At 54.7% G+C, this 15,978-nt stretch overlaps 1 protein-coding gene across 7 annotated transcripts in view; it reads right to left on the bottom strand.

Annotated features, from left to right (window-relative positions):
- The window catches only part of RASGEF1A (RasGEF domain family member 1A), a 276,356-nt gene that overhangs the window by 83,145 nt on the left and 177,233 nt on the right, over nt 1–15,978 (bottom strand). The window contains exon 1 of one of the 7 annotated variants that reach the window (XM_073793598.1): nt 10,749–10,858. The exons of the other annotated variants lie outside the window; for them this stretch is intronic. The gene's annotated coding sequence lies outside the window, so the exon portion shown is untranslated. Of the gene's footprint in view, nt 1–10,748; nt 10,859–15,978 lie in introns of those variants that run through there. 7 annotated transcript variants of the gene reach the window in all.

Raw genomic sequence — 15,978 nt, 5'->3', positions numbered from 1 at the left:
ACGGGGAGTGCTCTGGAGCCTAGTTAGCGCACCCAGGTCCACGCACCGTCAGGCTGTGCTCAGGCGTCCCACCCTCCCAGGCCCGGTGGCTGGGTGCTGCCAGGAGGGCCTTCCCCAAGGCTGCTCCCGGCCTGGTGCTGGGGCACTCTTAGAGGCATGTTTGACCGCAGCCAAGCAAACCGAGGCAGGCAGCCCCTGAGGGGGTTTAGGGCCCTCCCTGGACCATTCCTGAGAGCAAGGAGCGCCATTCGGAGCACACGGGATGAAAAGTTCAGAGAAGTTCAGGGAAGAGGAGAACGGCACGGGTGGGCAGGCCAGCGGGGCAGACGGCAGGGAGCCCCGGAGGGGCCCAGCAGGGGTGGGCGGGCTACCAGGCAGAGGCCAGGCCCACAGCCCACCTGTGTGCCAGCCACGCCCCCACTCAACCCTCACGTCTGCCCGCTCGGCTCAGCATCTCTCACCTCCTCAGGTCAGTCCCGTGTGCTGCCACCCCTGAGCTGGGCTGCAGGAAGCCAAGAGGAGCTCATGGGCCCTCCTGCTGCAGGCCATACCCGAGGGCAGACCCCAGGGAGCCAACCAGCCCAGGGCGGACAGCTGCGGGTGGGTGATGAGACAATGGATGGGGCTGGAGTGCAGGCCCCAGACCCCAGGCCAGGGCTCTTCACCCCGCACTGCCCCCACTGGCCTGGCACCAGGACCCTCTCTCGAGGTTAGTGGGCTCTGGACAGCCCTCGGTCTAGGGTTCTCCCACCCCTGGCCTGCCCAGCATCCTGCCATTGAGCCCAGGCTGACGACCATGATTCAGTTCTTCTCTGGACAAGCTGACAGAGACCCTCCACGTGCCAGCACAGCCCTCAGTCCTGGGCCCCGCAGCACAGGGCAGGAGACTCGGATGCAGGCAGATGCACCCCAGGAAGATGAGGCACCACGGCAAGGAGGCCAGTGATCCATGAGCCAGGCCACAGGACGCATGGGCAGAAGCAGGCTGGACCTGAGGCTGCATCCCAAGCCTCCCAAGGACTACTGGGAGAGGCTGGGAGAAGCAGGCGGCTTCCTGCCTGCGGGCAGCAACAGTGACACCGAGGAGGGGGCTGCTGCTGGGCCCACCCAGACTGCTAGGACCTCCTACCAGCCTGGGGCACCTTCCCCTAGGGCGGCCAGCACTGGGCCGTTCGCACCTGCAACCTTCTCCAGGGCACTGGAGGAGTCAAGGGCAGAGCCCACTCCCTGCCTCCCAGTGAGACAAGCCTGTGATGCAGTCTACACTCCAGAGTCCCCCATGTGGTTAGGCTGAGATGAGACTGCTTGAAATTACACGTCTGTCGTACGGGTCAGAACGGCCATCATCAAAAAATCTACAAACAATAAATGCTGGAGAGGGTGTGGAGAAAAGGGAACCTTCTTACACTGTTGGTAGAAATGTAAACTGGTACAGCCACTATGGAGAAGAGTATGGAGTTTCCTTAAAAAAACTGAAAATAAAACTACCATGTGATCCAGCATATATGTGGAGAAAATCATAATTCGAAAAGATACATGCACCCCACTGTTCACTGTAGCACTATTTACAAGAGGCAAGACATGGAAGCAACCTAAGTGTCCATCGACAGATGAATGGATAAAGAAGATGTGGTACATATATACAATAGAATATTACTCAGCCATAAAAAAAAAATGCCATTTGCAGAAACATGGATGGACCTAGAGATTACCATACTAAGTAAGCCAAAGACAAATATCCTATGATATCACACATATGTGGAATCTAATTTTTTAAAAATACAAATGAACTTATTTACAAAACAGAAACAGACTTACAGATATCGAAAACAAACTTGTGGTTACCAAAGGGGAAACGTGGCAGGGAGGGATAAATCAGGAGCTTGGGATGAACATATACACACCACTATATATAAGATAGATAACCAACAAGGACCTACTGTATAGCACAGGGAACTCTACTCAATACTCTCTAATAACCTACATGAGAAAAGAATCTAAAAAAGAATGAATATATGTACATGTATAACTGAATCACTTTGCTGTACACCTGAAACTAACACAACATTGTAAATCAACTGTACTCCAATAAAATTAAAATACAAAAAATAATAATTTTAAAAAATTAAAATAAAAAAGAAAGAAACCGCACTCTGGTGAAACTGCCTCTCCCTTTTCCTACCTGCTTGCTCACCTGCTTACACTCCTGAGGGCACATCCTCGACACCCCATGCATCAGAATCCCCATTTCAGGCTCTGCGTTTGGGGAACCCGACCTAAGCCACCTCTTTCAAAAGCATGTGTGCGATGACCTAGAGGGGTGGGATAGGGAGGGTGGGAGGGAGGCTCAAGAGGGAGGGGATGTGGGGACACGTGTACGCATATGGCTGATTCGCTTTGCTGTGCAACAGAAACTAACACGGTATTGTGAAGCAATTATACTCCAGTAAAGATCTATTAACAAAAAAAAAGTGTGTGTGAGGGACTTTCCTTGTGGTCCAGTGGGTAAAACTCTGTGCTCCCGATGCAGGGGGCCTGGGTTCGATCCCTGGTTGGGGAACTAGACCCCACGTGCCACAACTAAGACCCGGCGCAGCCTAAATAAATAAATTTTTTTTTTTTTAAGTGTGTGTGAGATGAGTGGACTTAGGCAAAGTACCTAGAAGAGCGGCTGGCACACAGGGAGCTAGTTACGCCCACTACAAGTCCCTGGAGTTCTACAGCCCAGAGGAAGAGGCATCTCAATCGCCCAGGAGGTGGAGAAGCTCCTGCTGGGAGCCCTGTCCAAGCTGAGACCTGAGGTGTGAGTGTGAGATCAGGGAAGCCCAGGGGATGAGGGGAGGTCAGTCAAAGTCAGGAAAGGGAGCGAGAGCCAGCTCAGGGCCTGCACACAGGGAGAGGGCAGCAGAAAGGGCACAGGAAGATGAAGGGAGGCACAAAAGAAGCACGTCACCTTCTCTCCAAAGTGCTCCTTGGCACAGAGGAAAGACCTGGGTTCAAGTTCTGCCTTTGCCTCTCTCTCCAGACCCAAGAGGCTCGTGAGCAAAATGGGTATAATGATGCCAGCATCCAAAAACAAAAAAAAGCTTACAGCGTTAAATTAAGTCAGGTGTTAGTGAAATGCACGGCAGAGTCCTTGGGACAGAGGGCTGGTCAGGGCCCCCTCCCTGCATGTGAATGTGCACGCACACACGCACACACATACACACACACATACGGAGTCCACACGTACACGCAGCGTGTCAAGATTCTGAGCATGGACAGGGTGGTCCAGGGCTCTGGCCTCCGCCACGCTGCCCGCTGTTCCATCCTCTCTCTGCTCTGCAACCTTGGGCCTTTCCCTGCACTGGCCCTTCCTTTTTTTCCCCTAACAGCACCCCAATAACCTCATAGAACAACGGCTCTTCAGAATCTCAGCCCAAACTCAGACACGCCTGGTGTCCTCCCCTCCAGGGCTGGGAATGGCTATCACCTGTGAATGGTGGCTGTGACCAGAGAGTGTGCTTTAAAAGTCCTGGTCTCAGGGCTTCCCTGGCGGCGCAGTGGTTAAGAATCCGCCTGCCAATGCAGGGGACACGGGTTCGGGCCCTGATCCCGGAAGACCCCACATGCCGTGGAGCAACTAAGCCCATGCGCCACAACTACTGAGCCTGCGCTCTACAGCCCACGAGCCACAACTACTGAGCCTGCACTCTAGGGCCCGCGAACCACAACTACTGGAGCCTGCTCGCCTAGAGCCTGTGCTCTGCAGCAAGAGAAGCCACCGCAATGAGAAGCCTGCGCACCGCAACGAAGAGAACCCCCCGCTCGCCGCAACTAGAGAAAGCCCACGCACAGCAACAAAGACCCACTGCAACTAGAGTTGCACGGCAACGAAGACCCAACACAGCCAAAAATAAATAAATAAATAAAATTTATACAAAATTAAAAAAAAAAAGTCCTGGTCTCTGCACTGGGGGCAGGGCAGCTCCCCCAGACCCAGCCTGGCCTGACTGCAAGGAAAAGCCAGGGGATCCTGCATCTCCCCCAGGCACCCCTGCAGTCACGGGAGGCCTGGCCACCGCTCCCTGCCTCTAACCCCCTTCCAAGGCACCCACTGCCTGGCCCCTTTCCCACCAGCTGGGGCCGAGGAGGAGGTACGTGGACACGGACGCCTCAAAGAATGTGGAATACCCAGACAAGGTCAGCTGGTGACACATCTGCGGTGCTGTGCGCACGAAGGCTGTGTCCCACAAGTGTCCCTCATTATGTTTCTATAATTTCATTTCAGTATCGTCTCATTTTCATTATGATTTCTTCTTGGATTCACTAAGCATTTATAAACGTGTTTTAAATTTTCCAAATACTGAGTTATGTTTTGTTATTATTTCTATCAGAACTGCGTTGTAGGCAGAAAACACGGTCTGAATCACACAGTGCCTTTGATATTCCTTGAGGCGTTTTGACGGTCAGTTTGCAGGCAATTTTCATGAATGTTCCCATCATTAACGGCATGGTCCTGCAAGCACCCTGGAGCTCACGAGCCCTCCATCCTGGGGCGGACCAGGTACTGCGGGAGGCTCTGCCCCACGCGAGACACCCACTCTTGGAAGCGATTCTAGCCTTTCCCAGAGGAATAGCTCTGACCCTTGTCAGCCCTGCTCACCGTCAAGCCTCCCTCCATAGTCCTGGAGAGCCCCCTGACCCAGCAGCGAGAGACCAGGGCCCAGGTGCTCACAGGTCACCCCAGAGACTGGCAGACTGCTCACGCTGGTGGGGGTGGGCTACCCTCCCAGGCCCGAGGACGGAGGGGCTCAGGGCATGGAGGACTCCTCCCACGGTAGGGCTGAGCACCTGGCCTGCCATGGGCGGTGTGGACAGGACGTGGGCTCTTCCAGGGGCAGCCCTGATGCTCTCCTGTTCCTGGCCTCATCCGCCCAGCAGGGGCCACCCACCGCTAATAACCGCAATAAAACCAATAACTGACGCAGCCTCCTGCCTGCTCCAAGGGATCGACTCAGGAAAGCTGCGGAGGCTCCCCTCAGAAGTCCACGAGCTCCTTCTCTATGAGCCTCTAACCCCATCCGACCCTAATCCCTCCAGCCTCATCCCCAAGCTGGTGCACATGGCCAGCTCTCGCCCTCCTTCACTCTCCCCCAGCTCTGAGGGCAGAGACCTGGATCCCAGGGCCAACCGCCCGTCCCCAGTTGGCACGGCCCGGGCTGCGTGTCATTACCGCATTCAACCAAAGCCCTAACCTCAGAGGAGGAACGGAACCCAGACAGGGCTTGTTCAGAGTCCACAACCGAAACGGGCTTGGGCACCGAACCAGTCTCCGGGGAAGTCCTAGGCAAGAGAAGCCTGGGCCTCTGAGCCTGGGTTTCCGCAGTGACAAAACGGGTCTCCTCACCCTGGAAAGGGCCTGGTGCCAGGGCTGGACACACCCCCGTGAGCCAGCTGCGGCTGGGATCCAGGCCACACGCAGATGGAATCGAGGCTCCGTGACACTCACATGGCGGGGGTCTGGGTACCAGAGGCCCAGAGAGCCCCGGGGGCAGAGGGGTCCACACAACCTGGACAGCCTCGGTGCGGGTGTGGAAACAGGCTCTGCTCATAAACCCATCAGAACGCACACCCTCGCCCAGCCCCCTCAGTTTCTGGGTGAGCCAGCCTCCTCCACGGAAGCTACTCTTTGTTAACAGTGTTGCCATGACAACCAGATCCAGGGAGAACTCTCTCTTCAAGGTAGAGTCTGAGGGTGACACTTGGAGAAACGGAAGTGGTGGTGACAACAGGCAAGGGCCTGTCCTCCCGGCCCCACCCCCCCTTGCCTGTCCCAGAGCTTGTGGGTCTGCTCCCCTCTCCTCTCCCGGAAAGGGGACGGCAACGTGGCTGAGGCCAGGAGCCTCCCACCCACCGACACGCAGGTTCCCAGACACAGACCTGCGCTCTCCGCCCGCCGCGCACAGACTTTCACACACATCCCACAAACGTTGCTGAGTCCCCCAGCACAGCCAGCATCGCAGAGCTGGCGGTCCATCTGGGGCCGACGGGCCAGGTATAGACCTGAGCCCGAGGGATCACAGACAGACAATTACACAGTATGCCCAGGGCACCCCGCAGAGCACACCTGTGCAGGAAGGCGCCCTAAGGAAGGCTGGGAGCCGACCAGGTGGGGAGAGGCCGTCCTGCTTGGGAGCAGGAGGCTCCAAGCATTTTTACAAAGAGAAGGTTAAAGGTCACTGGGCTGTGCTGTGGGGCAGGCACTGCAGGGGAAGCAGGCCGCTGCCACGGTCCAGGCCAGGGGAGGGCAGCCCGGCCGCGGAGGTGGCAGTGGGCAGGGGGAGGGGGAGGGGAGGGGTGGGGTCAGAGGAGCCAAAGGCTCAGTCAAGGGCTGACCTGGCAGAGTAAGAGGGAGGCCCTGGCTGTCCCACCTGCTCAGAGGGGGGGCTGGGCAGGGGAGGCTCAGGGGTTCGATGACAGCGGACAGGCTGCCCGTGGTCACCTGGGAGACAGCCAGCAGGCCTGGGCTCAAATGCTGCTGGGACAAGCTGGGGTGGGATCAACACCAAGGAGGGAACAGCAGCCACGTCTGGGGAGGAGAGGATGGAGGCCCAGGTCTTAAGGAAAGGAAGGGGAACACTGAGTGCCCCAGGAGAGGAGGGAGCGCCCGCAGGAAGGTCTGCAGGGGGGCCGGAGGACACGGAGGCGCGGGGGGGCCCGCAGAGCCCGGGGGACCACGGCCAGGGAGCAGTGCCAGAGACACCCAAGGGCCTCTGAAGCCTGTTTGCCTGGAGTGAGGGGCGTACAGATGGGAGTGGGCTGGGCTGAGTGGGAAGTGCTGGTATGCAGTGGGCAAGCAGAGAACACCCTTTACAGTCGGCCCGCGCAGGGGAGGAGAGCAGGGTGCAAAAGAGCTGGAGGGAGAGACGGCTGAGGAAGGTTTGTCGTTGTGCTCGAGCTGGGAGAAGCTGTCGGCAAGTGGCTTCACCTCTGAGGCCATCAGCTGTCAACTAGGGCGACAGCACAGCACCTGGGAGGAGCTGGAGGAGTGGGAACAACGGCCTGAGCTCTCGACGCCGCACCTACGGCGCAGGCTCCCTGCCTGGGGGCTCAGCGCGTGTGTCTCCCAGGAGAAATGGGGTGCTCTCCTCTGAAGAGCTGGGACCCTCACCAAGGCCCAGGCCCCTCCTTCCTAAGCTGGTGCTCGCCCATCGCTTCCCAAACTCACCCCACTCCGCGGAGGACCCCAGAGCCCGCTCAGAAGGACCACGGCACGGCCCGAGCTCCTGCCACTACCCCGGGCGGCACAGGCCGCAGCCTGCCCCCAACCATCCCCGCCCAGTGCAGGGACTCGCGGCGGCCAGGGGGACAAGAGGCTCTTTTCTCCCGTGCTACGTCCACATCCCGGCACCAGTGCACTGACCCTGAAGAGCTTCCCTCTTACATAAGTGAGACGGGAGAAGCTTCCAGGGCAGGACCACTGGGTGTTGCCCTGAATCCTACTCAAGGCACCTGTGGGGCTCTAAGGACATGCTTTTGCAGACAAGAGCGTTCAGACACCTGAAGCCACCTGACTATCCACCCTGAGGCAGGGTCAGCGACAGGCAGCACTCACACCCCTGCCCCTCCCCAGCCCTGGCAGGCATCGGTGTGGACCCTGATGACTTCATACTCTTTACCAGACACCTCTCACCAGCCTCCTTCCAGGGCCTGAGACCCGTCCCAAAAGGCGAATCCCCAAGGCCCTCCCTGCCTCCAGCACCTGGCCTCTGTCCCTCCCATACTTGGCACAGGCCTGGACATGCGAGGCTTTCGACTTTCCCTTCCACGGTTCCCGCCACGCCACAGCCATGCTGATGTCTGCTGACCTTCCCAAACCCCACTCTGGAGTTGTGAGACTGGGACTTCCCGGTGTCCCCACTGCAGGGACATTCTGAATGGACCAGTAACAGCCAGCTCACTCTGTGCCAGCCCAGGGCACCCTTGTGTTCACTCTCTCTCTCACACAAACACAGCCCCAGGCTCTGTGCCCAGAAAGAGGTGAGAAAGGCACACAGTCTTAAAAGAGGGCAGAGTGTCCTCCCCAGACCCCAACAGATCAGGGCGCCCTGACATGTGGCCAGTGGGTGTCAGAGGTCCGCCTCGTCTCCCACGGCCAAGGGCCTGGCAGCTTCCCCACCGATGCCACCCTGTGATGCCGGGCCTCCCTCCCGTCCTCCCTGCTTCCCTCCTCAGATTACGCCTGGAAGACGTGTTGCTAAGTAAACACTCATCTCAGGAGGAAGGTGGGCAGGCGAGGGCAAAGGGATGAGAGGCAGCCTGCAGTGGGTGGGAGCTACAGGAAGCAGATCTCTGCTCAGCATTTGGAAGCTCTGAGAGTAAAAACAGCCAGAGCGGACCAGGGCTGAAGCAGATGGCCTCAGGAGGGAACAGGGAGGGAGGAGACGTCCCAGCAGGGGGCAGTAGGAGGGCCGGCTGGCACTAAGTCAAGACCACCTGGACAGGCCCTGCCCGGCAACTCTGTGGCCCTGGCACCCACCCCCAGCAGGTCCTGTAGGGACGCCCGGGGGGGCCCTCTTCTGGGGTAGGGCCATGCAGCGAAGTGCAGCCTACACCCACCCACCCCAGCCCCAACCCCAACTCCTGAAGGCAGCGTGTGGACCTCACAGCCGTACTCCTAGCCCTGCACCTTCACTTGGCCTATTTGACAAATCTGGCTTTGAAACATGCGGCTTGAAAACAGGGTTCTGTGGTTAAAAACCAAATATCAACCAAAGCTATTCCCATCCTGCCAGTGTGGCCCATTATTCACAGATGAGGAAACAGGTAGGCTCGGGGGCCCTCAGGCTACACCTGAGCATCCCAGCCTCTAACTGCTCTCCTCTGGAGGACCCAGGAGACGGACTAATGGCTCTGTCCCTCGTCTGGCCAGCTGCAGGGGGGCCACTTGTGCTGGGGATGCCCTTCCCCCTCAGCCTGGGCCCACCAGCCCCTGGCCTCACTCGGGTCGACCCAGCACAAACGCTGGTGGTGCCGGTATTTCTCCCTCCTCCCCCTCCCCCTCCCCCTCCCCCTGCGGTTGCTAAGTTACACCAAAAAACCCCTCTGCTCTGTGTGAACTGTTCCATTTCCACGATTTGCCAGGTGGAAGGAAGCCATCAGGCTGGCAGTTCAAGGATGCCTCCCAGAGAAAAACAAACTTGTTGGCTGGCTCTCTGGCCCCCACGGCATACCTGGGGACAGGGACACCTGCTGTGCTCCTGTGTGCTGGAGCACACAGCCTCCCTGGGAGGGTGTCAGCATGTGGGCCCACACTGCTCGCTCTTCTCAGGGGTAGGGCTTGCAGATTCTGCTGCTAACCCCACCCAGGCCCATGACCCCAGAGGGCTGCTGGTCACTCTGACACATGTCCTTAAGAACAAAGAAAGGCTGGAGGGGCAGAAAACCTACCCCTGTGCCCCAAGCGAAGCCCTCCACCTCCCCCCACTCTGAATCCCCTCCTCCTATTCTGGGTTGGGGTCCTGAGGTTCCATTGCAAGGTGTCCCTGGATGTCAGCGGAAATGCCCTCACAAGTCACTGAAACCATGGTGTCACTCTACAGGGAAACCGAGTCTCAGAGGAGGCTGCAGCCTGCCCACAGCTCAAAAGTCAAGACCTGTGGCCTCCCTACTCCCTAGTTTTCTGCTCACAACAGGAGCTGCTGCTTTGCTCTCTGCCCTCCTATCTGGGCAGGGAAGGGCCTGAACCCAGGCGAGGCTGAGCTGGGCCAGACTGTCCAGAGGGAGGTGGGAGACCCCTGAGGGGCAGGCCCGACCACTGCCTCTGCGAATTACCCCTGCATATGCCAGCCGGACTCTGCACGTCCTGGGCTCCCAGGTCAGGTGGCCATCTGGGCCCTTCCATTGCTCAGGAGGGTGGGAGAAGCATGACAGCAGTGGGGAGGGTGAACCTGACAGGGCTCCCGTTTCCAAGCAGGGGAGAAGGGTGCTCCATCCACTACCACATCTAAGAGGCAGGCGGCCTCCCTGTAAACATCCACCAGCTCCAGCGCTCAGAAGCAGCTAGAGATGCAGGGCACAAGTGGCCTGCTGCTCGTCTGTCTCCCCCCTCACATGCGCAGACCAGAACTAGCTGCACCTGCCCCAGGCTCTGTTTCCAGCAGGGAGGGCCCGGGGCAGAGAGAGCACGGTCCTTCAAATGACCCTTGCCCACGGTGCAGACAGGGGCATCTCGCCCTGGCCCTGGCCGGCTCCCCTCAAATGCTGAGCTCACGCCCCAATTCCTCGCCACACAGCAAGGGCGTGAGATGCCACCGCGGGGCCCAGAATGCAGACAAGCAAACGGAAACTTCCAACTGCGCAGCCCTAGCGCCTCAGATTTCCCAGCCTCCCTCCTCCACACCAGACCCGGGGCAGGGGACCCGCCGGCGGGTGTCCACGCCAGCCCGCCGAGTGCGCTCCCGCCACGCCCAGGCTGAGACCACCCGCTGCCCCGCAGGGCCTGGGGACTGGGAGGTCCTGACACTGTCCAGCCCGAGGCGGAGTTCTGGGCAACTCCGCACTGGGCTCCCGCACGCCCTCTTACACGCGCGCCCCGCGACCCGCGCCGGGAGCCCGCGCCCCGGCCCCACGACGGCCGCGCCAGGCGGGACCCTAGGCCCGCGTACGCCCCGCCCTGCCCGCGCAGGCGAGCGGAGGGGACGGCCCGCAAGAGGGAGGGAGGGAGGGACGGACAGAGGGACTGAGGACCGGCGGCCGCTGCCTACCTCGGTCCGGGCCAGCGTAGCTCCCGCGCAGCCCTTGCGCCGCAGTCTGGCCCACAGCAGCGCGCGGCCGGCGCCGGCGGCGGCTCATGCTCTGCACCCGGGCCCGCGGCCGCCCCCGCGCTGCGCCAGCTGCGGGCAGAGCGGCTCCCTCCGCAGCCGGCGCCGGGGAGCGCGAGCGAGCGAACGCGGAGCGAGCGAACGCGGAGCGAGCACGGAACGGGCACGGATCGGGCACGAAGCGGGCGGGTGCGAGAGCGCGTGGAGCGGGCGGGCGCGGGGCGAGGGTGCGGGGCGGGCGCCGGGAGAGGGAGGGCGCGGGGTGAGGAAGGGCGCAGGGCGGGCGCGTGGAGAGAGAAAGTGCAGGACCAAGGTGCAAGAACAGGTAGAACGCGTGTCCAGGGCGCAGGGCGCCGGGCGGGGGCAGGGGTTGGGGGCGAAGAGGGAGGGCGCGGGGAGAGACGGGGCCAGCCTTTCATTTTAAAAAGGATAAGGCAACAAACACCCCCAAAGGTGACGTGGCCTCCTCTTGTGAAAGACCGTTTGAGGATTCTCAGAGAGCTGCCCAAATTTTTATCATCCGCATCTGACAGTGAAAGCGCTTCCGTGGGCAAACCTGGTCTCTTCGGCTATTCCCTTCAACGGTCACAACCACGCTATATGGTTGGTGTTGGTTTTGTCGCCACTGGTCAGATGAGTAAACATATACATGGTCAGGGAAGCGAAGTGACCCTGCAGAATCTCAGAGCTGGTAAGTGGCAGAGCGAGAGTCCAAAACCATCTTGAGAGATTCCATAGTCCCCATTTTTCCAAAACCACTGAGAGGATGATGATCCAGGTTTTCTGGCTCCCAGAGAAGCCTCCTGTCTCTCTGAAGGGATATCCCTGTTCTCTGGCAACAACCAGGGTGTGGGGGAGGAGGGGGGTCAGGAGGGACTCAGACTCAGGTGAATATGGAAGAGGTCTGGGGCCAGGAAGGGGTGGAGGGGTCTGGGTGAAGGAACGGGAAGGTGCCCCTTAACACGGCTTGGAGAAGCTGAGGACCTTTTGTATTCATTCATTCAGTACATGTTTATTGAGCACCTACTGTGCCATTCTGGGCACTGGGGTACAGGTGTGAATGTCCGTGTCTGGTTGAAATTTGCACTTTTTTGAGGGGGAGGGGTACATGTTCATGCAGTCAAAACATGGGGGTGGGGGTTGGCGGGTTGTTTTTTTTAATATTTATTTATTTTGGCTTTTCCGGGTCTTAGTTGGGGCACAGGGGATCTTCGTTGCGGCATGCAGGCTCTCAGTTGTGGCATGCATGCAGGATCTAGTTCCCTGACCAGGGATCGAACCCAGGCCCCCTGCATTGGGAGCACAGAGTCTTAACCACGGGACCCCTAGGAAAGTCCCCTGAAGTTTGCATTTTGAGGGAAGCAGGCAGTAAATAAAAACACAAGTAAATATTTCATATGTCAGATGATGCAGATGCTCTGGAGAAAAGCATGGCAGGGAGAGGGCACAGAAGTGCAACTTATGGAGTTATTTTATTTTGACTTTGGTCAGGGAAGTCTTCCCTGAAAGGGTGACATTTGCGCAAAGACCTAACCGACGCAAGCCATGCTGAATCTGATAGATGAACATTTGATGCAAAAGGAACAGGAAGTGCAAAGGCCCTGAAATGGGAGTATGCCTTGGTCATGAGCAGGCAATAAGGAGGAGGTCAGAGTGGTATGAAAATGAGTGAGAGTGTGGTGGAGAGTGAGATTCCAGGGGGTGCCAGGGTGACCAGATCAGGAAGAGCCGGGTTGGCCATCGGCCCATTGTGACTTTGACTCAGAGGGAGCAACAAAAGCTTGTGGAGGCTTTTGCACAGTAATGATATGGCCTGACTTTTTTTTTTACAAAAACATTTCATTATGGAAAATTGCAAACATTTACAAAAGTAGGCCCTAAGGTATAATAAACCCAATGTTGGGCTCCAACAATTATCAATACGGTACCTGTATTGCACCTGTACCCTCACCCACCACTCCCTATATAATTTAAGTGAACACTGACAGCTTTTTATATAACACATAAATATATTTATACATAGATGATAGTACACAAATCATAAATTTGTGCTTGATAGATTTTCAATGAGGATACTAATAACCATCTGTACCTTGATTTTTATTGTGGGAAGGTTTTAAATTACAGAATCATTTTCTTTAATAGATAGAGGACCATGCAGATTATCCACTTCTTCCTATGTCACTTTGGTAAATTGCATTTTTGAAATATTTTTCCATTTTGTCTAAATTTTCAGATTTATTGACATGTTATTCATAACATCCTCATATTATCCCTCAGATGTCTGTAGAATCTGTAGTGCTGTCCCACTTTTCATTCTGATATTGGGGCTCTTTGTGTTTTCTCTTTCTTTCCTTGATCAGTCTTGCTGGTGTTTTGTCAATTTTATAATTTTTTTCCAAAGAGCAACTTTCAGCTTTGTTGAGTTTTCTCTATTGTGCCCTGTATTTCATTGATCTCTGTTCTTAGTTTTATTGTGTCTATATTTCTACTTTTGGAGGGATACTTATTGTCCTTTTTGTTTGTTTCTTAAGTTGGAAGCTAGGCTTCTTGATTTTTGACTATATTCATTTAAAGTTATAAATTTCCTTTTAAGCACTGCTTTACCGTCTCTCACAAGTTTTACGTGTTTTTTTAATTATCATTTAGCTCACGATAGTTAAATTTCCATTTTGATTTCTCTTTTGGCCCGTAAGTTATGTAGAAGGGTGTTACTTAGTTTCCAAATATTAGGGGATGTTCTAGTTATCTTCTTACTGAGTTCCAATTTAATTATACAAAAGGATATACTCTGAATTATTTCAATTATATAAAATCTGCTATACATTCTTTATGACCCAGAATATGTTCTGTTTTGGTAAGTGTCCCATATGCCCTTGAAAAGAATGAAAATTCTGTATGTATTAGTTAGGTCAGGTTGGTTAGTCAAGTCCAAATCTATACTGCTACTGAATTGTATCTTGTATTCTGTCAGTTCCTGAGGCAAACTGGAAATAACCCAAAAGTTCTTCAATGAGTGAACAGATAAACTGTGATACGTCCACTTAGTGGGATACTACTCAGCAACAACATGCTCAAAGAGATCCAAACTGCATGATTCCATGTATATGACATTTATATGACATTCTAGAAAAGGCAAAACTGCAGAGATGGAGAACAGATCAGTGGTCCCCAGGGGTTGGTGGGGTGGAGGGGAGGGGAGGGTTGACTACAGCATGGGGAAAATTTTAGGAGCCATGAAGTGTACCTGTATCTTGATTTGTGGCGGTGATCACATGACTCTATGCATTTGTCAAGACTTAAAGTAACTGCACACCAAAAAGAGTGAATTTTACTATATGTAAATTTAAAAATAGTTTTCAATCTCCAATATAATTACAGGCTTCTGTGACTACCCTGTCATCTCTTTTTGTTGCGATGTTGTCCACAAGTTTCTGATTTTCCCTTCCTTTTTGCTATATCCATTATTATGGGGGAAATCAGGATGATCCATTACTGCCAATGAACATAGCATTGCCACTGTTGCCACAAAGATGAAGTCTGCAGGATGCACAGGAGAAGTCGAGGGAAAGGTTAAAAGGCTGTTGCAATATTTAGATGATGGATGATGGTGACAGACCAGGAGAGTCTAATGGAGCTAATAGTGCTAAAAGTGCTAAGCGTTTGCAACTGGACATGTACTGCAGATGGAGACAAAAGTGCCTGGGTCGGAGAAAAGGGAGGAGCCAGAAATCCTTTTGCCCCAGTCACTCCTGCTGCGCCCCTTGCCCATGCTGGGGAGCATGTCCTGAGGTGCCTCTGCATAGCGGGACACTGGCAGTGCTTTGAATGTTGCTTTATTTGGGCTGGCTTTGGGATAGAGGGATTTCTGCAGGTTGTGGGAACTAAAAGATATATGTCTATGACAATTCAGCCACTGTTGCACCCAGACATTGTCTTGACTCAAACATGCCCCTTTAATACCTCTCATCACCATGACTGCACTGGCTTACAACATTTTACTTCCATGGAGTCCAGTTCATTGACTACATGGGGTGCTCTGGATCTGTCATTCCCCACCCAGACCAGATTTTCCCAGGATTTCCGCTTTCTCCCTCCTGACTTCACTTGCCTCCCGTTTCAGCTTGTTTCCATAGAACAGGTTTTCAATTGTTCCCTTGCCAAAATGATAGATTTCCTTGCTCGTTTTACCTTCATGTCTCCCACCTGGCCAAACTCCATTGAGAGATGAATCCAAATCTGCCTTCTCCAGATGTACCCTCAGGTATCTAAGTGCTGCCAGACGCAATCATACAGCCCTGCTATCACTCTAAATTCAGAATAAATTCATCAGTGGAACTGAGGACTCAAGACTACTCAGTCATTCTCCTATGGTTCTTTTTCTCCTCTTCTTAACTGTGAAATATGTCAGACATACAGAAGAGTGTATGAAATGTACATGTATAGTTTCAAGAATAATCACAATGAGAAAACCCACAGGGTAGAGTTCCCTGGTGGCCTAGTGGTTAGGATTCGGCATTTTCACTGCAGAGGCCCCGGTTCAATCCCTGGTTGGGGAACCATCCTGCATGCCATGCAGTGCAGCCAAAATACAAAAGTACAAAAATAAATAAATAGAAAAATAAAAGAAGAATTGTGTATATGTGCTCTCTCTCATTTCTCTCATTCTCTCTTAAACCCATTCCGATTAACCCTCATAATTCCACTAAGACACAAGGTCACAAGTGACCACCACATTCCTATAGTCATTTTTCAGTCCGTGAACCACTTGATCTATCAGCATTTGGCAATCAATCACTATATCTTCTTTCAAACACTTCTGAGCTTCTAGGACACCACACCTGACTGCTGTTCTGCCTACTTTTCTGACTGCTTCTCTTAATCTGTTGCAGGTCCTTCTTTAAAAAAAAAGAAAAAGAAAAGAATACCCATGGGATCAGGACTTAGGCTAAGAAATAGGACATTGCCAGTACATGAGAAGCCGTCGCCTTTGTGTCCTCCCCAGTTTTCCCTCATCCCCTCTCCCTACCACCTCCCTCCCAGAGGTAACTGTTATCCTGATATTTATTCCCATGCCTTTATTTAAACTTTCACTCCTAGATATGTATGCCTGTCTTTGAACTTCTGTGAATGGAATCATACTGTATATTTTCTACTGTTACTTGCTTGCATC

Source organism: Tursiops truncatus, chromosome 16 (assembly GCF_011762595.2).
Source record: "Tursiops truncatus isolate mTurTru1 chromosome 16, mTurTru1.mat.Y, whole genome shotgun sequence".
NCBI lineage: Eukaryota > Metazoa > Chordata > Mammalia > Artiodactyla > Delphinidae > Tursiops > Tursiops truncatus.
This window is presented reverse-complemented; position numbering and strand designations above follow the sequence as displayed.